This window comes from Odocoileus virginianus, chromosome 26 (assembly GCF_023699985.2).
Source record: "Odocoileus virginianus isolate 20LAN1187 ecotype Illinois chromosome 26, Ovbor_1.2, whole genome shotgun sequence".
NCBI lineage: Eukaryota > Metazoa > Chordata > Mammalia > Artiodactyla > Cervidae > Odocoileus > Odocoileus virginianus.
This window is the reverse complement of record NC_069699.1, coordinates 3,298,588-3,323,240: the sequence shown is the minus strand read 5'-3', so window position 1 is coordinate 3,323,240 and position 24,653 is coordinate 3,298,588. Positions and strand designations below refer to the sequence as shown.

General features: G+C 41.9%; 1 long non-coding RNA gene across 1 annotated transcript in view; it reads left to right on the top strand.

The window, feature by feature from the left end:
* The window catches only part of LOC139031288 (uncharacterized), a 53,189-nt gene extending 41,463 nt beyond the window's left edge, over positions 1–11,726 (top strand). Inside the window, exon 3 of the long non-coding RNA XR_011483771.1 lies at positions 11,532–11,726. This is a non-coding gene — a long non-coding RNA (uncharacterized lncRNA). The remainder of the gene's footprint in view (positions 1–11,531) is intronic.
* The last annotated feature ends 12,927 nt before the right edge of the window (positions 11,727–24,653 follow it).

Genomic DNA, 24,653 nt, shown 5'->3' with positions numbered 1-24,653 from the left:
ATTAGAACAGCCAGCATTTAGTAATTAAGCCATGAAACGAACGTGAACCTTGGAAAATTTGGAAGGTTATCACAGAATGTGCCCAGCGGCTGTCAAGCATGAAGGACATCTCTTCCAGGAGAAGCCCCTCCATCTTCAGGATGTCCAGGGAACCCCTCTAGCTCTGGTGCAATTTTTCTCTAGCTGGGGATTTTCTAATATTTCTTAATAGCTAATATAAATCACAAAATTTCATAACGGTAGTCAGGCCTTCTAGGGTTGATTTAATATGTATCATCCACCAATTTCCAGTACAACCTACTGGGTAAATCTACATACATTATTTTTATCAGTTTATGCAGCATAATGATAGTGGCTTTTGCAAATTACTTGTTTTTCCTTTTTTTGTGTGATAGATTTACTGCTCAGGATTGGGAGGGGGACTCAAGTACCCATAACTCTGGAGAAATATCAAAGCTTCACTCATGATAAAACATGAAATTTCTCATGAGTCACGAAAATGTTTTTTCACTCATTTATTCATTCATTTATTAATTTTTTGGCTGAGCCACATAGCTTGTAGGATCTCAGTTCTCCAATAAGGTATTGAACCCAGGCCACAGCAGTGAAAGCTCAGAATCTTAACCACTCGGCCACTAGGGAACTCCCAAGAAAATATACTTTATGTTTCCAGAGCTTGCATGCTCACAGGGCACCCATCAAAATATCTGTCTGTTCAGCACACTGACTAGCATTTGCTTCCTTAGCAACATTTCCTAACAGAGTCCCCATGTCAAATGATGATCATTGTTTCCTTAGTGAAGAGTAATTTTTTTTCAGTCAAATTAATGGTCAGATTTTTCTAGATGGGTGCTCTTCTATCAACTTAGAAAACATGTACCAAAACTCAAGGAAAAATAAATGAAAATAACAGTATGGCAGGCCTTTGTCTAAGTTTTGACCAACCTAGACAGCATATTAAAAAGCAGAGACATTACTTTGCCAACAAAGTTCCATCTAGTCAAAGCTATGGTTTTTCCAGTAGTCATGTATGGATGTGAGAGTTGGGCTATAAAGAAAGCTAAGTGCCAAAGAATTGATGCTTTTGAGCTGTGGTATTGGAGAAGACTCTTGAGAGTCCCTTGGACTGCAAGAAAAGCCAAAGAGTCCATCCTAAAGGAAATCAGTCCTGAATATTCATTAGAAGGACTGATGCTGAAGCTGAAACGCCAATCCTTTGGCCACCTGATGCAAAGAACTGACTCATTTGAAAAGACCCTGATGCTGGGAAAGATTGAAGGTGGGAGTAGAAGGGGACAACAGAGGATGAGATGGTTGGATGGCATCACCGACTCAATGGACATGACTTTGAGCAAGCTCTGGGAGTTGGTGATGGACAGGGAAGCCTGGCATGCTGCAGTCCATGGGGTCGCAAAGAGTTGGACACAACTGAGTGACCGAATTGAACTGAGGCCTTTGTTTAACCTTTCCCAGGGACAGTGAATGAAAAGTAACCCACATTTATTGTGCTTTCCTCAAAATATCCATAAATACTCAGCAAATAGTCCCTCCAGAGAGGAAAGCTGACACCCGAGAAGCTTTACTGTATCACCCAAAGGGAGGATTCCATGAATGGCAGAGCAAGAATTGGGCTCTGTTTTTTCTACTCCAAAGAAGGTCTGGCTCTGTTTGGTGGCTGACTTCATCGGTGTTGAGATTTAGAAAGTCAATAAGAGAGACAATGAAGGGGGCCAGGGCTGCTTCCTGTCAACTGGAAGTCGTCACCCCCCCGTGCTCTTGTAAGGACGGAGTGAGATGGTTTAGGGCCCGAGTGCCTAACACAGGGAGGGACCTAGGAGACGGCGTGTTATCCTTAGTCATTGAACCTTGGGGTCTTCATTCCCCTCCTCTGTCTGGCCTGCGCTTCTGTAAGCAAGTGTTTCTGTGGCCTCTTTTCCCTTTAATGCCCAAATGTCAGCCATGTGCGTTGTCATCCTGACTGTGGAAAGTCTGGTCTGTTATTTCATCCCCTCTCCAAGTGTATCTGAGAATGCCAGGGGACTGTTTACAGGTTTGACGATTTCCACATGGTTTTCACTTGTCAGTTTCACCAGCCATCTGTTTCATATCTCCTTCCTCAGTGCTGGTACGCCTTCACAATGGGGACCGGCATCTCTATTAATTTCCCAAAAGGACAGTTAAGGTCAAGGTTTGGGAACAAGAGCAGGATAGTACAATGCAGAAAATGTCACTGGATCCTGAGCAACTTTTTGGTCTCAGCAACAGAGATCTTCTCTTTCCCTGATTTCGTATGCCTCAGTGTATCTGGAGCCAACTTCACTGCTTTTTACAAAGGTATTTTGAAGACAGGCTCCCAGATTTCCGTTGGGCTCAGTAGAAGGGAAAGAGTTCTTACCTCCCTCAATTTAAGATATCAACATTGGTGGGTGTTTTTCTTCCCCAGGATTTGTGAAGCTGAGAATGTTCACTTCCTTTCGAGGAAATATCCATCTCCATCCTAAGGGTGTAAATTGGCCTCTATGTCTAAAGCAGGCAATTCCAGCCCTCAACATTTCATTTCCTGTTTGGCTGATTCAAGCTAAAATAACACCATGGGGAGATAGCAAACCATGATGATACTTTTCCCTAACCCTCCAGCATTTCATTCCTCCTGATGGGCCTTGGTCTCCCAATTTTTAAAAAGATGCCTTTCAAAACACATTTGTTTTAAGAACAATCAGTTTTCTTGCAAAAGGAAATAGAATGTCTGAACAACATTTAGTAGCTTGGGCTGCATTGTCCTTCCCAAGGACAATGAGTAGATATTTGAATGACCTCTGCCTTACTCAGTGGTCTTGGTAAGTCCATCCTGCCCTTTCCAGTAGGACTGACGTGTTTATGAGTCGGGTGTGTGTGTGTGTGTGTGTGTGTGTGTAAACAAGAAACCACAAGGTTATAGAAAAAAGTAAATCCATCCAACTACTGCATTCTTTGACATCATATTGATGCAATCTATCACAGAAACTGGCAGAATCTAAACACTGATTCATAGCTCTTGCTGCATTTAAAGGTCATTTAATTAGAGGCACCTGTAATAAGGCTTGGGGGAGTGGTCTCCAAAGAGAGTGCACATACCCTAAAGACAAATCTCACATCTACCTCAAAAGCAAAAACTTCCAGCAATCCATCAAATGACATTACAAGCATCAACAATTTCTGTTTTCTCCCCCTTGGGCTACCCTACTGCCATGCCCTGTTGTTTGCCTTAAAGATAAAAGTGAAGACTTTGCATTTATACCTCTAAAAATTATTCAGGTCATAGTTTTGCTACAGAATAAGCTTTGCTGCCTTCACTGGGTGGGATCTATGTTTTAAGTTTGGAGATTAAAGAAGGAGGGGTAAAGAAGAACATGCTACTTCACTGAGTGTGATGCTTTTGTAGACACACGCTCTTATGTACCTTGAATCTCTGGGTGTTAGCCTCAAGGGCTGCACACTCAGAGAACCCTGAGAGTAGAATTTGAAAGGTCTGGCGTATTCTGTCAAAGCTTTCAGGGACCCACTCCATGAAAAGTCCCTTGGTTTAAGATTATTGTAGAGCAATGGGCATGGGCAATATCTTGGTATCTTTCAGTGGAGGAAAATATTAATAAAGAGAAAGAGGAGGCTTTTATACCTATAAAGAGTAATCTTGGCATCCTTCTTGCTTCATCCTATGGTTCCCACAATGGTTCTCCTGAGGCCAACCAAGTCATTGACCAGATTAATCCCTGCAGTAGTGAATGCTGGATGCCTGTGGCTTGGATGACGTTGGAAAGTGGGTAGGAGCTATAAATCAGTGGTTAAATATTGCTAGTTTCTGTGGTTTATTCTTCAAAATGGAGCCAGATAGTAGCAATTTGGAGGATTTCATTTCTTTAGTGACTAGGTATTTCCTTTCTCACACCTGCACTTCCAGGCTGTGCAGTGGTGTATGACAGTCACTCCCACGCTTTGAACACTTGCAAAGTGATCTACCACTGTGACCAGTGGAGGCTGCTTAATGGACCTTTTCTCACGGCTGATCTTTTCTCCTGGCAAAGGGGTCTTTCAAAAACCAAAACGAGAAAGAGAAAGGGAAGGAGGGAAAAAACATCACAGACATGAGTCAGACTCAGATAGTTGATTTGTGGCTTGTAGGATATTCTGTATTTCTCAAAGTGAGGAAGGACAGGCAGGACCAGTTAGTTACATTTTCAATATACAAGTGAAAACGATGCTGGTGGTGGGGGTTTAGTCACTAAGTTGTGTCTGACTCTTGCTACCCCATGGACTCTAGCCTTCCAGGATCCTCTGTCCATGGGATTCTCCAGGCAGGAGCACTGGAGTGGATTGCCATTTCATTCTCCAGAAAACGATGCTAGCTCTTAGTGGTTAAGAAGCATAGATTTCTCTTTCTGACTTATTTCACTCTGTATGACAGTCTTTAGTCCATCCTCATCTCTACAAATGATCTAATTTCATTCCTTTTCCTGACTGAGTAACATTCCAGTGTCACTATGCACCACATCTTCTTTATCCATTCCTCTGTTGATGGACACTTAGGTTGCTTTCACGTCCTGGCTATTGTAAATAGTGCTGCAATGAACACTGGCATGCATGTGTCTTTCTGAAACAAATATCATACATTAATGCATATATGTGGAATCTAGAAAAACGGTATAGATAATCTTATTTGCAAAACGGAAATAGAGACACAGATGTAGAGAGCAAATATATGGACATCAAGGGGGAAAGTAGAGTGGGGTGAATTGGGAATGACATATGTGCACTGCTGTGTATAAAATAGATGACTAATGAGAAGACCCTACTGTATAGAACAGGGAACTCCACTCAGTGCCTTGTGGTGGCTTAAAGGGGAAGGAAATCCACAAAAGAAGGGATATATGTACGCATACAGCTGGCTCACCTTGCTATACAGAAGAAACTAACGCAAGCTTGTAACGCAACTGTACTCCAATAAAAATTAATTTTTAAAAAAAGATGAGGCCTAGATTCCAAAAGGTGTCTCTCCAAGGTATAGGTTTTTTGGAAGTAAAATTTTAAGGATCTTGCGGGGCATTTAACTCTTGAGTACATATCACCTCATTTCAAACTTTGAAGACTGTAGTATCGATTTATCTCTGCTGTAGAAATACCACTCTATAAATTATTTAAGTACAGACTCCAGTGTTAAATGTTTCATACAAAATAATCGCTTTAGTTCGCTGAAAACTTGACCACTTGACTCTCTGGTCCAACTCCCCGGCATGTCTCACCAGGACTTTCTCGCCCGCCTCCCAGATAGTCTTCCTTTTTCTCCCCCTGCCCTTCTGTAGCCCATTGCACAAAGCAGTCAGGACAACTTTAAAAAATGAGATTCTCATTAAGCTTAAATGTTTCCAGGAAGTTGCATTACACTTGGAACGAGCTCCAGTCTCCCCGCTGGGGCCCGAGTGACCCTTCCCAATGGAGCTGGTCCTTCCTGCAGATCTCAGTTGGTACCACGGTCTCCCCAGCTCACAATGTCCCTGCCCTGCAGGCTGCTAGCCCCCAGCCCCACTCTGCATCTCATCTTCCTGCCTTATGCTGTTTATAGCACTGATCCACACTTTAAAACACAGGATAGATTTGTTTACACGTTCATGTTTTGCTCCCTCAACCAGAGCTAAGCTCCCCACGGGCGCAGACTTTGCCTTACGCAGAGTCCAGGCTCTTTAACAGCACCTGTCACAAAGTCACCTGAATGATAGAACTAGTCTTCAGTGAGATTTCACATGCCCACTCTCACTAAGGGATGAGTGATGTTGACGAGGGGAAGAAATGCGTTTTGTCCTGAGTCACTGGCCCTCCCCTAGGCACAATCTCAATTCTTGCTCTTTGGTGAGCAGATGAAGGCACAGTCTGTGATATTTGGGAGCTCCTATAGCCACTGAGCCACTGAGGTGAGGGCAGGAATAAGCTTGCAGCCAGCAGCACATGAGGAGAGAACTCTGGAGCACAACGATGCGTCTCTGCGGACAGAGCCCTTGACGGAGTCACTTTATCTTCCTGTTAGTCCTGTACGGGGAAGGGCTTTGGGCTCAGAGTCACATATGGAATCAAGCTGGGTTCTTGCAACACAAAGGCCCTTGCATAGACTGGGCCTGTTTTCTCATCTGTGATCTAATAGAAAGAGCTAACATTTTTATTGCATCCTTACTGCATTGCAAACCCTATGTAAACATTGGTTTTAGTCACAAAATCGTGTCTGACTCTTGTGACCCCATGGACTGAGGCTGCCAGGCTCCTCTGTCCGTAGGATTTCCCAGGCAAGAATACTGGAATGGGTTGCCATTTCCTCCTCCAGGGAATCTCCGCTCCCCTCCTACCCCATCAGGGATTGAACCTGGGTCTCCTGTATTGCAGGCAGATTCTTTACCAACTGAGTCACCAGGGAAGCCCCTATGTAAACACTGGCAGGTATTATTGTGCTAGTTCTAATGAGCACTTCTATGATATAGGTGTTATTGCTAGTCCTTTCCCCACTCCCACATCACAGAAGGGGTTACTGAAGATCAAGAGGAGTCTGGTAGTTAAGCAAGAGCTTGCATGGAGTCATCATCAGGACCTTGATGAAGACCTTGTGAACTTGGAACTCAGGATCTTAACAGATAGACTCTGTGGTTCCAGTTCAACTGGGAGGACAGAGTGGAATCACTATGTAGTTCTAATTGACTTGATCACACTCTTGTAATCGTCATGAGCACATGTTGCCTCCACCGTTAGACTGGGCCGGGACCGGGCCGGGGGTGGGGGGGCCATGTCTGAAGGTTACACTCATGCCTTTTATCCATCTTTGTGTTGCCTGAATCTGACATGGACCCTGGCTCATGAAAAATATATATTTTTAATAGCTCTCTTGCCTCGCTTACTCCCCTCCTCTCTTTCTCTCTCCTCGGAAGACAGAAGTTACATTTGACCCACAGGCTCATAGCAAAGGCGTGCAGGTGGAAGGAGTAAGAGGCAGGGATATCCTGGGTACACTCCCATTCCCTCTTTCAACCTGCTGATGATCCACACACAGCAGCTCTGCCAAGGATGCCAGGCGATTCCTGGGCAGGCTGGGGTTAGTGCTTTGTTTAGAGCACAACTCTAAGTAGACAGGAGTTTTAAAGTCCTAAGAAGTATCATTAACTCTGTCTGAAGCCTAGGGCTTGGCCTTATTAACTATCTGTACAGGCGAGGGACCGAGACCCCTGGCCACTGGTTGAGTGTAGTCAAAGGTGTTGATTTCACAGAAGGGCAACAGCTCTGATTCAGGATCGAGCGGTGGGGATGCATCAAATCCTATAGAATACACAGGGTTTAGGAAACAGATTTTTTAGTGCCACCTACTGTTGAAGTTATGGGGAAATCATCAAGTTCTTACTCATTTGCTGGGTTCAACGTCAGGGCCCCAAAGGAAACTGTAAACAGCTGCTCTCAGCTGTGTGGTTTTTGTTTATTAATGTTGTAAGTTTGTGATTTGTGCAATATGTCATTTCTCTTTGGACCCTCTTATTTATGTAGATGGTAAATAATAATGCAAGAGTCCACACACCAGGATGTGTTCCTTTTTCTTGGGAGACAGAAAATTGCCAGTCGTTTTTCAGATAGGAGGGACTAACATCTCCAGAACAGTAAATGGCATGTTCTGAACCAGAGGCATGTTCTTGTCCTGAGCAAGACAGATGAACAACAGCCAAATCTCAAAATTCCCTCATTAATTTAGTAATCAGAATCATATTATGTGGAAGCACATTGGAAAGAAAACAAGAGAGCAGGCTGATACTTCAAACTAAAAATAAGCTTAGGGAGTTCTGAATTGTTTACCTTGGCTGGTCTCTGCCCTTGCAATGACCTTGACTGGATAGTCAGTTGGGATCCTAACGGCTGATCTATTCCCTAAGCAAATAAGACTTTCACTGCCGTTACCGGAAGTTGAGTATTAGGAAAAAGAGAAAATGTGCCAACCCATCTGCTTTTTTGCTCATTTAACTTCTTGATCTATAAATGGCCATTACTTGGGAAATGAAAACAGATGCTCTATTGTGGACAGGTGCACACGATAGGAATAAATAAATGGATGCACTTTTTATGTTGAGATTTGCCTAGGTGATTTAAAATGCTACAAATCAGTATTGATCTAGCCTCCGCATTCACACACTCTGCACAGAATCCTAGGTCCAGAGGGAGTGCTAGATTGCCCAGAACTGTGCTCTAATTGAAAGGGTGAGAAAACAGGTTTCTTGAAAGATTTTTGCAACCACAATTTATCTCTTAGGAGGCAGTGGGTACCACAGAATTTTCTAGAAATGGTGTATATTTTAACTGGGCTGTGGGTCAAACCAATGCATGCATTTGTCCATGCTTTAGCTAACATTTGCAACCAGTAGCACGACCATGACTTGAACCCACTTCCTTTGGTTTTTAGTAATCTTGTCAACTCTTTTCCTCTGCTTCACCACCAGCACCATTGAAGTACAATCCTGCACTTAAAATTCTTCAATCAGCATATTTTGAAACAGATTTCCAGATTCTTAACCCACTCATTTTCCACCTTCCACCATTGTATTTTGTGTTGGACATTTCTTTTTTAAGCAATACATAAGGAAATGTATGAAGTAAGGTTGTGCTGTTATACCTTCTTGCCTCTAGAACCTATTCTATAAAATGACATCTGATTTCTGGCCTTAGAGTGGAGCTATTTCATGGAAATAGTGGGGGGTTGTAAGGTGAACCACAGTAAGAGTCCTAAGGTATTCCACTGATGGAATTTATTTTTCAAGATTTTTTTTTTTTTTTCCCTGAACGGAAACAGCTGGGCAGCAGTCCCATTGGAAATGAGGGCCATGTTAACTATTCATCATAAGCTACAACCACTTACACAAAGAAACAGCAGAAGTAGGTTTGGACATGTTTATTAATTGCCAAAGCTAGTTTTTAGTACCTGCCTTATTATCTTACAGTCACTGTAGGAAATCAGAGAAAAACTACTTCCCTTCAAGATACACTGAGAAAGTGTTGTTTTAACATACCTGCCAATTTGGAAAGATAACAATTGTTTGCTATTTTAAAATTGCATCTAGATCTCTGGCATTTTTTTCTTAACTGTTCTTTAGTCATAACAATTAGAATATTAAAGAAAAGAAGCATAGAGAGATTCCTGGGGGGAGAAGAAGCAAGCAGTTGTTTCTTAAACAAAGCTTCCTTTTTATTGTAGGAGAGGACATTATAGGTGCTATGGAACTTTTCCTTACTGTTCTGCTGAATTCACTGTGCTCCAGAGAGTGACCAGCACTCTACAAGAACCATGGGATCTTTACCAAGTAGGAAGGAGCTGGTCAGACGGATGTGAGATAAAGAGATGCCTGTGCTGAGTTGAGCTGGTCATTAGGGTGTGATAAATTGAATCTGTTGGTGGCTTATGTTCTTTCTATTATCAAAAGGAGTGTGAGATGACTTATACCAAAAGATACAGACACATTAAGAGAATCACACTAGAAACAGAAAGTTAAACCTCATGTGGAGGGTTTTTGCAAACAGGCTCCCTGGCCAGCTATGCCAGAGGCTGCCTCTCCCACCTGGTTCCTCCAATGACTCTGAGGAAAGTTCCTGATTCTCTATTTCAGTAAATGACACCTGTTGTTCATGCCAAAACTGGAGTCATTTTCCCTTTCCTCCTCCCAACTCTTTTTAAATTCAGAGTACAATTTATACACCAGTGAAATGTACAGGTCATAAGTGTAGAATTTGATGAGCTTGGACAAATGCATGTATCTGTTTGACTCACGCCCCAATTAAAATGCAGACTCTTTCCAGAACATTCTGTTGTACTGCCTGCCTCCTAAGAGATAAACTGTGGTTGTAAAAACAGTTTATCTGCTTTCCTTCATTACCTGACAGCACTTTTGTGACTTCCTTTGACAGACACCAGAGTCAAGAGTGCGGGAACCGTAGTTCTCTCCGTGACCTCGACTGATGGGGTGTTTAATGAATTTCTAGGTGGTAATTATCACTGATGATTTTATACAATCTCTGAAAATAAGACAGCGCAGTCAGAATGCCTAGGTTCTCAATATGGAACTTTTGTTTTGCTTGCTGTAGGAGCAATGCGTTGCTGTACATTAAACAGAGTGGATTCTGATGCCAAGGGTGTTCCGGGCTGTAGGGCAGGAAATATCGGGAGGTGCCTTTTATGACTCTCCGGCTGGTTAAGCAAATTCCCATCTCTCTCAATGGAGGGAACTTAATTTCAGAAAGAAAAAGCACTGGGGAAATAAAGTTTCACAAGGGTAACCGGGGAGAATTCTGTGTGTTTTTATAGCTGGCCCTTGGAAAGTCTTTGAGCTGAGTATATCACTCACACCCTGGGGTAGCCTGGTCACGTGACAGCCAGGCTGAAAGTCGCTCCACCAATGTTTTGTTGAAAGGCTCCCAAATACTCAGCCTGGACTGTGGACTCAATAGCAAACAGTTACTAAATACACTCTGACTTTGGGGACCAAAGCCATATGCAGACACACTGCCTTACAGAGTTCCACTCCCACCACCAGGTTTGTGGAAGCACTTGTTAGGGAAAGGGTGAGAAAGAGATTCATCCTGCTTTTTAAAATTAAAGATGCCTTTCCCATCCTAGGACCTCCTGAGACAAACATGAACCCCCGTTAACTGGACTTAGTGCCAGCAGCAGAAGCAGCACCGCGGGAGTTGTCTAGCTGAACTGGGCTGACGCGCTCCAGTTTATTTCAGATTAATGGGCTTCTCTGGTTTCAGTCCCAAAGTCCTCACCAGTAGATGTGGACATTTCTCCAGTCCTAGAGCCATTCTACCTGCCCTGGGTTCTTAGCATGATTCTGCCTACAGACATTGTCATTTATTTATCTGGGACATAGGGGTTGTTTTTATTTAGGAATAGAAGCCAAAGGATGAAAGAATGACAGTTTCCTACTGGGAGACTGGTCTGACTAAACTTTGTCTGTGTATTTGTAGAAACTCCTTGTAGAACTTCAAGAATATGTTTATTCCCAAGTCGTTGCAACTTAACCCTGCTGAAGGAATTTTGGAAGGATGTAGTTATGGAGATGCAGTTATTGAAAATGTGGTGGCATTACTCATGAGGCACCATGGCCTAGGAGCCCATACTGGACTAAGCCTGGGGACCAGGGTTCCACCCCCAACTTCATCACTAAATTGATGGGTCACTTACATCAGTTCACTTACAGGGAAATTATAAAGGGATATGTTCTTAGGTCTTTTCCAGTTATAAATTTCCATGTATATATAGCAGCAAGTCAGATTCAATTTTATGGGGATCATGTTAAAATTTTATGATTGGCACTAATGATGACCTGAAACTCCCATAACATTTTCCATCAGCAAATCTTTTAATAGAATATTACTTCTGATTTTTGCAATGATCAGGTAGCTTACATAGGTCAATTAGACTGCTTAGAAATCTCTAAAAGCTGAGTAAACTGCAAACAAAACTAAACAATCTCCCTTTCTCCTAGCTGTTTGAAGACCTTGGAAAGCAACCGTGATTTTGAAGAAAAATGTATCATGGTGAGTCTAGGACTCCTGGCTACTTTTCTTCTTAACATATTTACTAATTTATAAGAGGTGGAGGGCTAAGAAAAAAGCAGAAAAATGACAGCTCAAGCCTACTAGTCTCACTAGCTTGAGGAGACAACTTTGGTGCTCATGGTTATTATTAAATAGCTGGAATTTGAGGGCCTATTGTCTCAGAGGAAAGGGAAACTCCAGAGAAGTGGTTCTAAAATTTTATTCAGGTTTTACCTGCCAAACACTTGCAAAATCATAAACTACGTGTAGTAGAAGTATATACAAGGGAAGCAGAGAACAGCAGCTAAAAGCTAAAATGTTAATTTAGCACAGCTTTGTAACAAACCTATCATGCTGGTGAGAGAGAATTTGAATTTCAGGGCTCTTTGAAGGGAGTTCCTGGTGTATATGCTGGGATCTCATTTGAGAAGACTGGGAGTAAATGAACAATTAGAACTAGACTAGCCCTCACAATGACAAACTCTCAAGCTGAAAACATCTCAATTCTTGATCAGATCAGATGATTTGCCCCCAGTCTATCTTCCTGTCAGAAGAAAATGAAATTTTTCTGAAAAAAGTAACTTCACACAGAGCCTCAGTAATACTTCATTTGCAATGTTCAGCATTCATTCAAAACTACCAAATATGTCAGGATACAGAGCAAAATAAGTGTAACTAAGAAAGAAAAGAAACCGTCAAGAGGAACAGGCCCATAGGTGATCCATGTATCAAAACTCAAATAGGAATGGAATTTAAAATAGGAATTCCCTGGCAATCCAGTGGCTAAGACTCCATGCTCCCAATGCAGGGGGCCTGGGTTCAATCCCTGGTCAGGGAACTAGATCCCACATACTGCAACTAAAAGTTCTCATGATTGAAGATTCCAGGAGATTCCCTTGTGCCACAGCTAAGACCTGGCAAAGCCTAAATAAATATTTTAAAAATATTTTAAAATAAATGCAGTTTATTCTTAGAGTGATAAAAATGTTCAAAAAGTCATGTAGCTATCATTGTGTAATGTGAATATGCTTAAATCCATTGTATTTTATATTTTAAATGAGTGAACTGTACTATCTGTGAATCATATCCTAAATGAAATTGGCAGAAAGGCCCCAAACCTAAAAAACTAATGCACCAGAAAAACAGGTAATGATACTAAATTTGTATACAGTGAGCTCTCTACTTGTGAACGAGTTCCACACCAAGAGGTTGTCCGTAAGTCCAATTTGTTCATAAATCCAACAGTTAGTCTAGGTACCCAACAAACACAATCATCTATCTATATAGTATTGTGCTGTGATAGGTTTATAATACTTTTCACACATATAATACATTAAAAACAAACACAAAAATATGAAGAAAACATTTTTAATCTTACAGTAGAAGTACCTTGAAAAGTACAGTAGTTCAGTACAGCAGTTGGCATATAGGGGCTGGCATCAAGTGAACAGGCAAGGAGAGTTACTGCCTGGCGTAGGGACAGGAGGTGGGAGACGGTGGAGCTGAAGGGTCGTCAGTAACAGGAGATGGAGGGCGAGCTGTGATCCCCCTCATGCCTGACAGTGATGGAGCACACGTTTGCATCTTTGAAAGTTCACAACTTGAACGTTTGTATGGGGCGGGGGTGCTTACTGTATTCTACTTGGATTGGCAGCGCCAAGGTGCTAAAAAGGAGGCAAATAGATTGTTTATTTAATTTGAGGTAAATGGCTTTGTAGATAATCCGTGCTGGATCTAGAGGACAGGAATGAGTAGTATGTTCTTTTCTGTAGAAAAAAAAAAAACTACATCAGGAAACACGTTGATATCCCCACCATCCACTCCAGAACATTGGCTTTCTCTCCTCCAAAGATGTGGAAATTCAAGCATGAAATTCTGCAGTTAAAAACCTCATTGTTCCTCTTCATACAGCACATAAGACCTGAAAATACAGTTTAATTATTTAAAGGGACTGCATTATAAGTAAATGATTGACTGCTACATCCCCTGGTCAGAAAGTGAAACCCTGTTGGTGCATTTAATTCTCTGGGTAGTGAGCAGTGACTTCATTTTGATTAATGGTTTCACATGAAGCGCTTTTAATATTGGTCTCTGAAACAATAAAGATTAGGTACAATTAGAATAACCTTAACATTTTAATTTGGAGAATGCTTTTGGCCTGCTTGTTGCTTCATTATTTAACTGAAAAAAAATGCATCAAAAGCATGAACAACTTTCTTTAAAAAGCATCTAATTGATTTTTGCAGACATTTTCTTGGTAGACTTAGACTGTTGAAAGAACACTTGATTCTGGTAAGTCCTAAAGTCACACTTGCCTGAGTCCCTGGTGACATGCCAGGGTCCTTTCGATTTGGGGTCCTGAGCTTTCCCTGTGAGCACAAGTTTATCCGAGGGTGATGGGCTTTCCTGCTGCCGTCTGACAAAGTGACACTTTGAACATATCCAGACCTGCAAAGGCAATTTTTAAAGAAGGCAGAATATATGTTTGCTCTTTTAGAGGTGGTTTTCAGCTTCTCCTGCCACAGACCCTTGGTCTAAATAGCTGGTTTTCTATGGGAAGGTGGGAATTTCTTTACTAACAGGGGAGTCAGGCAGTCCAGGAAGCAGAAGGAATCCATGAGCTGTCACTTGAATTCCCAGATCAGGAGCATCCTCTCCGTTGCTTCAATTCCCAGATCACGTGAGCTGAGTCTCACCTCCAGGTCAGTTATGACTCAAAACTTAATTTTCCAACTGTCTTCAGGATACCCCACTCATTAATGGACTTCCCAGGTGGCACTAGTGATAAAGAACCTGACTGCCAATGCAGATGTAAGAGACCCAGGTTCAGTCCCTGGGTCAGGAAGATCCCCTAGACGGCAACCCACTGCAGTATTCTTACCTGGAGACTTCTGTGGACAGAGGTGCCTGGAGGGCTGCAGCTCATAGGGTCACAAAGAGTTGGACATGACTTAGCAGCACTCATTAACACGGGGGAGTCTGCAGAAGACTTGAGACACTTTCTGCTCACCTGCCTGCCTTCTCCCTCCCAGAAGCAGGACAGATCCCTTTTCTTGTCCATCATGCCTTCAGCATCCCATCATGAACAAAGAATCTTACCAGGAACAGGGTGGCGGGATGGGCATATCAAAGAATTTCTCCCAAGTGAACAATGTTCTCTCTTTCCAGGAGTACTTCTTGTGCATAGAGTTTTGGCTGGTACTAAGCTAAATATTTATTTCCTCTGAGTCATCTCAAACTTTAGGATAGTGGAAAAATCATGAGCTTTAGAACAATTTAACTGCATTCCAGTTCTAGGGTTCTAGCTGGTAACAATTATCCCCTGTAACTCAGCTTAACGGACAGTAAATGGTCACCAACAAAGCAAGGTCTAGAGCTCCCAGAAAGAGTCTGGCAGTTTCCCCTTCCCCTTTCCCTTGTTTATACTACGTGCAGCACTCAGCATAGCTGCTGGCGCCTGGGATGTGTTTACACTGAAACCAGTTTGCAGTGGACTTCGGAAGAGTGACTTCTTTACCCTGGAAGGTCTTTACAGAAAGACCAGTCTGGTATGGAAAGAGAGCTTACTTGAGTTTTAAGTGGCCATTTCAGGGCTGTTTTTCAGAGATAAGGCTCTGCAGTGCTGTGTATAGTTATGATTATGTAACGTTTGCAGCTCTGGACATTGAGCGGTAAGCTTCACATCATCAGGCTGCAGAACGAGGTGTTTTGAAAAGCTGGCTCTTTAGAGCAGAGCTATGAAACTGAGGGAGAAGCAGGCAGGGGATGGAGTCTGTTGGTGGTAGGGAAAGAGGGTACGGTGATGGTGAGGTGATTATTTGGGGGGTTTAAGAAAATAAAATATCTGTCTAATCTCAGTCTTCTGCTATAAATACGCTTATCTCTCTATAGACACAGAGTCTCCCCCAAATCCAATCATACAAGATAATTTCTATACTTAGCTCCTTCTCACCTTAATGTCTGCAAACTTGGAGTGCTCCCTATTGTAAAATCCAGTAGAAACAAAGGGCTTGTTTTCCATGTAGGTTGTTTTCCTAACAGAATCTCTCCCAATGAGCTTAGTGAGTGTTGATTCAATTTATAGACAGTGTGATTTCTTCAACAGCCCCCAAGTCTATAAAAACCACAAGAGGAAAATATTCTTTCTCCAGGTGGTAAACGTAAATGCAGCTCCCTATCCACCTGTTTTCATTTAATCGTGGATTGTTTGCCTCATTTTGTTCTTCCCACGTGGAATGGAAATGCCTGGTGTTGGCAGAGAGAAGCCAGCCACACTGAAACATTTCTACTCCGAAATCCTGAGTCGGTTAGAAAATAAATCCAAACTTATTTTTCTCTTGTTTAGAATTAGATTCATTGCCACCTCACTCCACCCTGGTCTAAGCCAAATATAGTTTGCAAGTTGAATTTTGCAGTTTTTGACCTGTTCTTTGGCTAGGAAAAGACAATGTAGAATATGATTGGTTGATCATTTTTCTTTCTCTAAGATTTTCCAACTCTAGTCCAAAGACTTCCATTTTCTCCTCTCTAGTGTCAAGAGTTTCAAAGCCTGAAAGGGAGCAGTGAGAGAAACGGAAAGGATGATGGGGATTTAGAAGCAGAACCCAAAGCATCTTAAGAATCTTACTCTGGGTTTCTCTAGCCCCGCCCATACTAGTCCATTTTTCAGTGAGCAGATGAGCCTTTTCAGATAAATGAAGATGCCTGTGACATGATTCCAGAACTGATGGAATGCAGATCAAATAGGAAAGGGAGGAACTATAAGTAAAAGATTGATGAGGAGCAAGAGTGGAAGGGGAGGCAGTAGCTCCCCTCTCCTCTCGGGTTCTCTGACAGCAGGTGGGCGCAGCGTGAAGGGCGGGAGTCTGCACCGTCTCCTGTGAGGTACTGTCCATTCTTCCCCTGTAACATGATTCTATTATACGATGAAGTGGAAGTTCAGGAAAGCTGAGGCATACCTTGCCCCACATCACGTGCTCGTTAGGAGGCAGATGGAGTTTAGGCTAAGTCTGTTGTTTCCATGGCAACATCCCCTTTCTTGGGTTAGGATTAAGAAAGAATTAAAAGATAAAGGAAAACAGACTAAAAAATATAAAATTCCACCAGATAATTGCTATCTTTAATACAAAAAAAGTGTCTGTATGTATAGGATCAAGAAATTGGAGGATCCAGTAAGGTGTAAAAGAGGAAGTTGAAATGATAAGTACCCCCAAAATAGTCACTGTTAGTTTTCAGTACATTTCCTTCCAGGACTTAAAATTTTCAGTATTCAGCTGTATGTTGAAGTCATCTATCTATAATCTGGGCTTCCCTGGTGGCTCAGTGGTAAAGAATCCACTTGCCAATGCTGTAGACATGGATTTGATCCCTGGGTTGGGAAGATCCCCTGAAGAAGAAAGTGGCCACCCACTCCAGTATTCTTGTCTGGGAAATCCCATGGACAGAGGAGCCTGGCAGGCTATAAACTATGGGGTCTCAAAGAATCGGACATGACTTAAAAACTAAACAACAATAGCAATCTGCAATCTGCTTTTTCCACTTAATATATCATGAACATTTCCTTTCTACACATTCTCTCCTTTAATATGATTTTATTTTTAAATATTTTTTATATGCACTATTTTTAAAATCTTTATTGAATTTGTTACTATGTTGGTTCTGTTTTATGTTTTACTTTTTGGGCCATGATGCATGTGAGATCTTAGTTCCCCAGCCAGGGGTCAACCTGCACCCCCCCTGCGTTGGAAGGCAAAGTCTTCACTGCTGGACCACCGTGGAAGTCCCTTTAATATGATTTTAAATCATTGAGTAATTTGTCCAATCAAAAAAGTTTTATCGAATGCATCTTATGAACCAGGCATCATTCTAGGAAATTGGGATTCACAAAATTAAAAAAAAAAAAAAAAGAAAGCTAAAGATGTCCTAGCACCAGGCAGTTCTCATTCAATGAGAGGAGGCACATAATACGTGGTAAACAAGTAAACATGATAAATACAGAATCTGATTTACAAAGTATTATGAAGAAAGTACATTAGGGATATAATAGGAGAGAGCTCTGTCTTTGTTAGGAAAGTCAGACAGACCATTTTTGAGGATGTGACAGTGGAACGGAGAATTCAAGACTAAAAAGGAAGTTAAAAGAAAACTGTATTCCAAGCAATGGAACAGCAGACCAGACAAAGGGCCCAGGAGGTCAAAAGCCTTCAGACAGAAGAGGTCTTCCTCTGTTCAGGGTGGGGACAGGGCTGTGCTGCTGGGGTGTCTGAAAGGAGGGGAGGAAGTTGGGGAGATGAACCAGCGGGGGGACACAGGGCGGAGCTCACCAAGATTTGGGAGCCACGACTTGATTCTAACCCTACACACAGCCGAGAAGCTATAGCGGCTTGGTAAGCCAGGGGAGACCGGACTTGATGAAGGTGTAACAGGCACGCGTGTCTCAGCCACAGGCATGGAAAAATGGAATTTATTTCATAACCCAATTTAACTTCTGATTTTTAGCCCCGGGCTGCCCAGCAGCAATCAGTCAGATCTCTCCAATTGCAAGTTTCTCTCGGTTCAATCCAGTGACTTTTTAGTAAATCCGAAAGTATAATTCAATCACCCCTTCCTTTTCCAGGGAGTAGGGGCTTGCGTGCATCCTGCCGAGATGTGCTTGGTATGTGTGCAGAGGTGATGGTCTCTGTGATGGTGGTGGGGCGCTTGGATCGTTGCTCCTTCTCTAGTCATCGCTGCCAGCACTCAGGCCCTGTCCTCATCCCTGTGGACCCCTGGCAGTTGTCCAGTTGTCTTGCACTGCAGACTGGCCATCAGTTCTGTCCCCACTGACGTGACTCTGGCCCCACCAACCCTCCAGTCACCAGGCCTGGGAAGGCTGCCCCTCTCAGCAGTGGGCCCTCCCTCAGACCTTCCATGGCCTCCTCCTGAGCTAGGATGGGGTCTGGGAGTCTCCTCTGCCTTTGTGAGGCTGCAGGGGATCAGGGGATGGTGGAGGAGGCGGGGAGGAGTGAAGCTGCTTTCAGGCCCTCACAGGAGCCCTAATCATCATTCTCTTTTCCAGGCGTCTAGGGACCTATAGTTCTGACAAGCAGGGGTGCAAGTTCACTCTGTCCTGGGATTCCCAAATGTAAAGAAAGTTTCCACTGGACACAGACCCCAGGGCAGAGGTGACTAGACATTAGGGGGCTCTCCCACCACCCATCCCAAGGACTGCCGTGTCCGTAGCCCTCTTTAGTTAGGATTTTAGTTGCTTCACAATGTTGTTAGTTTCTGCTGTACAAGGAATTGAATCAGTTACTTGTGTACATATGTCCCCTCCACTCCCTCTTGGACTTCCTTCCTACCACCCCCCCACCCCCCATTCCACCTGCCTAGGTCATCACAGAGCACCGGACTGGTGTTCAGTGGCTTCCCACTAGCTGTCTATTTTACACGTGGTAGTGTGTGTGTGTGTGTGTGTGTATCAGGCCTAATCGCCCCTTCCCGCTCTGTGTCCACACATCCATTCTCTGCATCTGCGTCTCTATTCCTGCCCTGCAAAAAGGTTCAGTTGCACCATTTTTCTAGATTCCACATGCATGCATGTCTGCACCACAGTGCCTCTATCCACTTGCTGCCCTTGTTTCAGCTTTCTCTCTTTTGTCTCTGGAGACTGTGGGAAGGTAGCGGAGTGATGGTCAGAGCTTCCAGCTTCCCTGTGGACCTGGATGAGCATTGAGGGCACTTTCAGGGGTCAGGGCAGTGGTGCCCCCATGGACTTCTCACCAGTCTCTCAGGGCTGCCCGCAGTCGGTCCTGCTACCCAGCTTCGAGCTCAGGGGAGTCCTGCATTTTCTCAGGTGTGTCCCCTGGTTACTCTGTAGGTGACTTCTTCGTTGCTTACTAGGAAATCAGAATTTTGTTGCCTTTCTGTAATCTGTTCTCATGTTAACACTTAAAGTTTGGAGTGTATGTTTACACATTTTCTTTTTTTCCAACACTGATCTATTTCTGTTATTTTTTTAACAGTTCATTTTCTTTTTATATATTTTTGACCACTTCAGTTAGAATTTGTAAGAGAAGGCTTTAATATCCAACCTTTCATCACCTACTCATCCATAGGCTTTGTTTGAAGATGTTCACCTGTTTAATAATCTGGAATCCGTTTTGATGTTTTGTGTAAGGTGATATTGTTGTTGCTGTTCAGTCACTCAGTCATGTCTGACTCTTTGCAGCCCCATGGACTGCAGCACGCCAGGCTTCCCTGTCCTTCACCATCTCCCCGAGCTTGCTCAAACTCAAGTCCATTGAGTCAGTGATGCCATCCAACCATCATGTCCTCCGTCGTCCCCTTCTCCTCCCGCCTTCAGTCTTTCCCAGCATCAGAGTCTTTTCAAATGAGTCAGCTCTTTGCATCAGGTGGCCAAAGTATTGGAGCTTCAGCTTCAACATCAGTCCTTCTAATGAATATTCAGGACTGATTTCCTTATAGGATGGACTGGTTGCATCTCCTTGCAGTCCAAGGGATTTTCAAGAGTCTTCTCCAACACCACAGTTCAAAAGCATCAATTCTTCAGTGCTCAGCTTTCTTTATAGTCCAACTCTCACATCCACACATGACTACTGGAAAAACCATGGCTTTGATTAGATGGACCTTTGTTGGCAAAGTAATGTCTCTGCATTTTAATATGCTGTCTAGGTTGGTCATAGTTTTTCTTCCAGGAGCAAGAGTCTTTTAATTTCATGGCTTCAATCACCATCTGAGGTGATTTTAGAGCCCAAGAAAATAAAGTTTGCTACTTTTTCCATTGTTTCCCCATTTATTTGCCATGAAGTGATGGGACTGGATACCATGATCTTAGTTTTTTGAATGTTGAGTTTTAAGCCAGCTTTTTCACTCTCCTCTTTCACCTTCATCAAGAGATTCTTTAGTTCCTCTTCGTTTTCTGCCATAAGGGTGATGTCATCTGCATATATGAGGTTATTGATATTTCTCCCGGCAATCTTGATTCCAGCTTGTGCTTCATCCAGCCTGGCATTTTGCATGATGCACTCTGCATATAAGATAAATAAGCAGAGTGACAATATACAGCCTTGACGTACTCCTTTGCCAATTCAGAACCAGTCTGTTGTTCTATGTCAGGTTTTAACTGTTGCTTCTTGACCTGCATACAGATTTCTCAGTAGGCAGGTCAGGTGGTCTGGTATTCCCATTTCTTTAAGAATTTTCCACAATTTGTTGTGATCCACACTGTCAAAAGCTTTAGCATAGTCAAGAAGCAGAGTAGATGTTTTTTGGGAACTCTCTTGCTTTTTTGATGATCCAGCGGATGTTAGCAATTTGATCTCTGGTTCCTCTGCCTTTTCTAAATCCAGCTTGAGCATCTGAAAGTTCTCAGTTCACGTACTGTTGAATCCTGGCTTGGAGAATTTTGAGCATTACTTTGCTAGCATGTGAAATGAATGCAATTGTGTGGTAGTTTGAACATTCTTTGGCATTGCCTTTCTTTGGGATTGGAATGAAAACTGACCTTTTCCAATCTTGTGGTCACTGCTGAGTTTTCCAAATATCCTGGCATATTGAGTGCAGCACTTTTACAGCATCATCTTTTAGGCTTTGAAATAACTCAGCTGGAATTCCATCACCTCCGCTAGCTTTGTTCATAGTGATGTTTCCTAAGGTTCACTTGACTTCGCACTCCAGGATGTCTGGCTCTAGGTGAGTGATTACATCTTTGTGCTTATCTCGGTCATTAAGATCTTTTTCTATAGTTCTGCTGTGTATTCTTGCTACTTCTTCTTAATCTCTTCTGCTTCTGTTAGGTCCTTGCCGTTTCTAACGTTTATCGTGCCCACCCTTGCATTAAATTTTCCCTTGATATCTCTAATTTTCTTAAAGAGATCTCTAGTCTTTCCCATTCTATTATTTTCCTCTATTTCTTTGCATTGTTGACTTAAGAAGCCTTTCTTAATCCTCCCTCACCCCCCAAAAAATAGTTAACCAATGGTCATAGTAATATTTATTGGTGCAAAACGTTACCTTTGAGAGTCTTCTTTTAGTATATAAAAACCATTTTTTTCTGTTGTTTAAATTATTTTCACTTAATTATTGTCTCTTTATGTGTATTTTCATACTTAGTTGAGTGGTTTCTTTTTAATACTACTTGTTTATTCAAAATATTCTTGGCAAGTATATTTTGCAAAATGAAATTTAATCATCAATTTGCCAGGTTAAAACAAACACACACACACTTTGAGCTGTTTTAAAGGACATGCTGTATTAAATTTATTTGGTAAGAATTTATTTTGACTCCAGAATATTGTACATAAGAACAGATTTTATTTTTCTTATAGAATTGTCTTACACTTTTTTCTGTTGAGCATATTCCTAGATATTAAATATTTTATTGTCTATTGTGGAAGTAATAGTTTTTCCACTGCAGCTATTGGTTTTTACATATATACCTTGTCCCTGGGCATTTTATTAGTTCTGTAAAATTTTCTATTGAATTATCTTCATTTTTCAAGTCAAATGATAGCAACTACAAATAATGATTGTATCTCCTCCTTTTCAGTTGTTAAATATCTTAGTTACATTTATGTTATTAATTGAATCTTTCAAAATAAGGTGTAAGAAAAAGCAATGGCAATAGTTCAAATCTTTGTCTCTCTCTCTTTTTTTTTTAAATTTATTTATTTATTTATTTATTTTTTAATTTTTTTTTTCCCATTTATTTTTATTAGTTGGAGGCTAATTACTTTACATCATTACAGTAGTTTTTGTCATACATTGAAATGAATTAGCCATGGATTTACATGTATTCCCCATCCCGGTCCCCCCTCCCACCTCCCTCTCCACCCAATCCCTCTGGGTCTTCCCAGTGCACCAGGCCCGAGCACTTGTCTCATGCACCCAACCTGGGCTGGGAATCTGTTTCACCCTAGATAATATACATGTTTCAATGCTCTTCTCTTGAAACATCCCACCCTCACCTTCTCCCAGAGTCCACAAGTCTGTTCTATACATCTGAGTCTCTTTTTCTGTTTTGCATATAGGGTTATCGTTACCATCTTTCTAAAGTCCATATATATGTGTTAGTATACTGTAATGGTCTTTATCTTTCTGGCTTACTTCGCTCTGTATAATGGGCTCCAGTTTCATCCATCTCATTAGAACTGATTCAAATGAATTCTTTGTAATGGCTGAGTAATATTCCATGGTGTATATGTACCACAGCTTCCTCATCCATTCGTCTGCTGATGGGCATCTAGGTTGCTTCCATGTCCTGGCTATTATAAACAGTGCTGTGATGAACATTGGGGTGCACGTGTCTCTTTCAGATCTGGTTTCCTTGGTGTGTATGCCCAGAAGTGGGATTGCTGGGTCATATGGCAGTTCTATTTCCAGCTTTTTAAGAAATCTCCACACTGTTTTCCATAGTGGCTGTACTAATTTGCATTCCCACCAACAGTGTAAGAGGGTTCCCTTTTCTCCACACCCTCTTTGTCTCTTATTATAATGAGAATGTTTCTGGTATTTTTGTAAGCTAAGGATCATCAAAAAAGCAAGAGAGTTCCAGAAAAACATCTATTTCTGTTTTATTGATTATGCCAAAGCCTTCGACTATGTGGATCACAATAAACTGTAGAAAATTTTGAAAGAGATGGGAATACCAGAGTACCTGACCTGCCTCTTGAGAAACCTGTATGCAGGTCAGGAAGAAACAGTTAGAGCTGAACAAGGACAACAGACTGGTTCCAAACAGTCAAGGCTGTATATTGTCACCCTGCTTATTTAACTTATATGCAGAGTACATCATGAGAAATGCTGGGCTGGATGAAATACAAGCTGGAATCAAGATTGCCGGGAGAAATATCAATAACCTCAGATATGCAGATGACACCACCCTCATGGCAAAAAGTGAAAAAGAACTAAAGAGCCTCTTAATGAAAGTGAAAGAGGAGAGTGAAAAAGTTGGGTTAAAGCTGAACATTCAGAAAACTAAGATCATGGTATCTGGTCCCATCACTTCATGGCAAATAGATGGGGAAACATTGGAAACAGTGTCAGACTTTTTTTTTTTGGACTCCAAAATTACTGCAGATGGTGACTGCAGCCATGAAATTAAAAGATGCTTACTCCTTTGAAGGAAAGTTATGACCAACCTAGATAGCATATTAAAAAGCAGAGACATTACTTTCCTAACAAAGGTCCATCTAGTCAAGGCTATGGTTTTTCCAGTGGTCATGTATGGATGTGAGAGTTGGACTGTGAAGAAAGCTGAGCGCCAAAAAATTGATGCTTTTGAACTGTGGTGTTGGAGAAGACTCTTGAGAGTCCCTTGGACTGCAAGGAGATCCAACCAGTCCATCCTGAAGGAGATCAGTCCTGGGTGTTCACTGGAAGGACTGATGCTGAAGCTGAAACTCCAATACTTTGGTCACCTTGTGCGAATATTTGACTTGTTGGAAAAGACCCTGATGCTGGGAGGGATTGGGGGCAGGAGGAGAAGGGGACAACAGAGGATGAGATGGTTGGATGGCATAACCAACTCGATGGACATGAGTTTGAGTAAACTCCGGGAGTTGGTGGACAGGGAGGCCTGGCGTGCTGCAGTTCATGGGGTCGCAAAGAGTTGGACGCTACTGAGCGACTGAACTGAACTGAACTGAAGCTAGCCTTATATTTTCTTTTTTACCATGTTAAATGTTCTTTGTATTTCTAGTTCAATGTTTTGTGTATATTTATATTCACCAAATGACTTTTTACTACATGGTTTTTATTTGATGAGATAAATTATTACATATTTTACTAAGAAATCTTAATTCAAGGATAAAAATTTTAGACAGTGCCCCACTTGCTCCTGAGGTGGCTGTTTTTAATAAACTACTGAATCTAACTATTATTTAAGAGCTTACTATTTATATCAACAGTGAGATTTATGTTTTTCTATTTTAAGTATTTACTGAAGTGTCACATTTATATAGAAAAGTTCAAATCATAAATATGAAACAATCACATGGAATTTGTTTTATTGTATATTTTACTTCAGCTTTAAATTTTATGTTTTAGTCTTTTCTGTTAGGTTTCAGCCT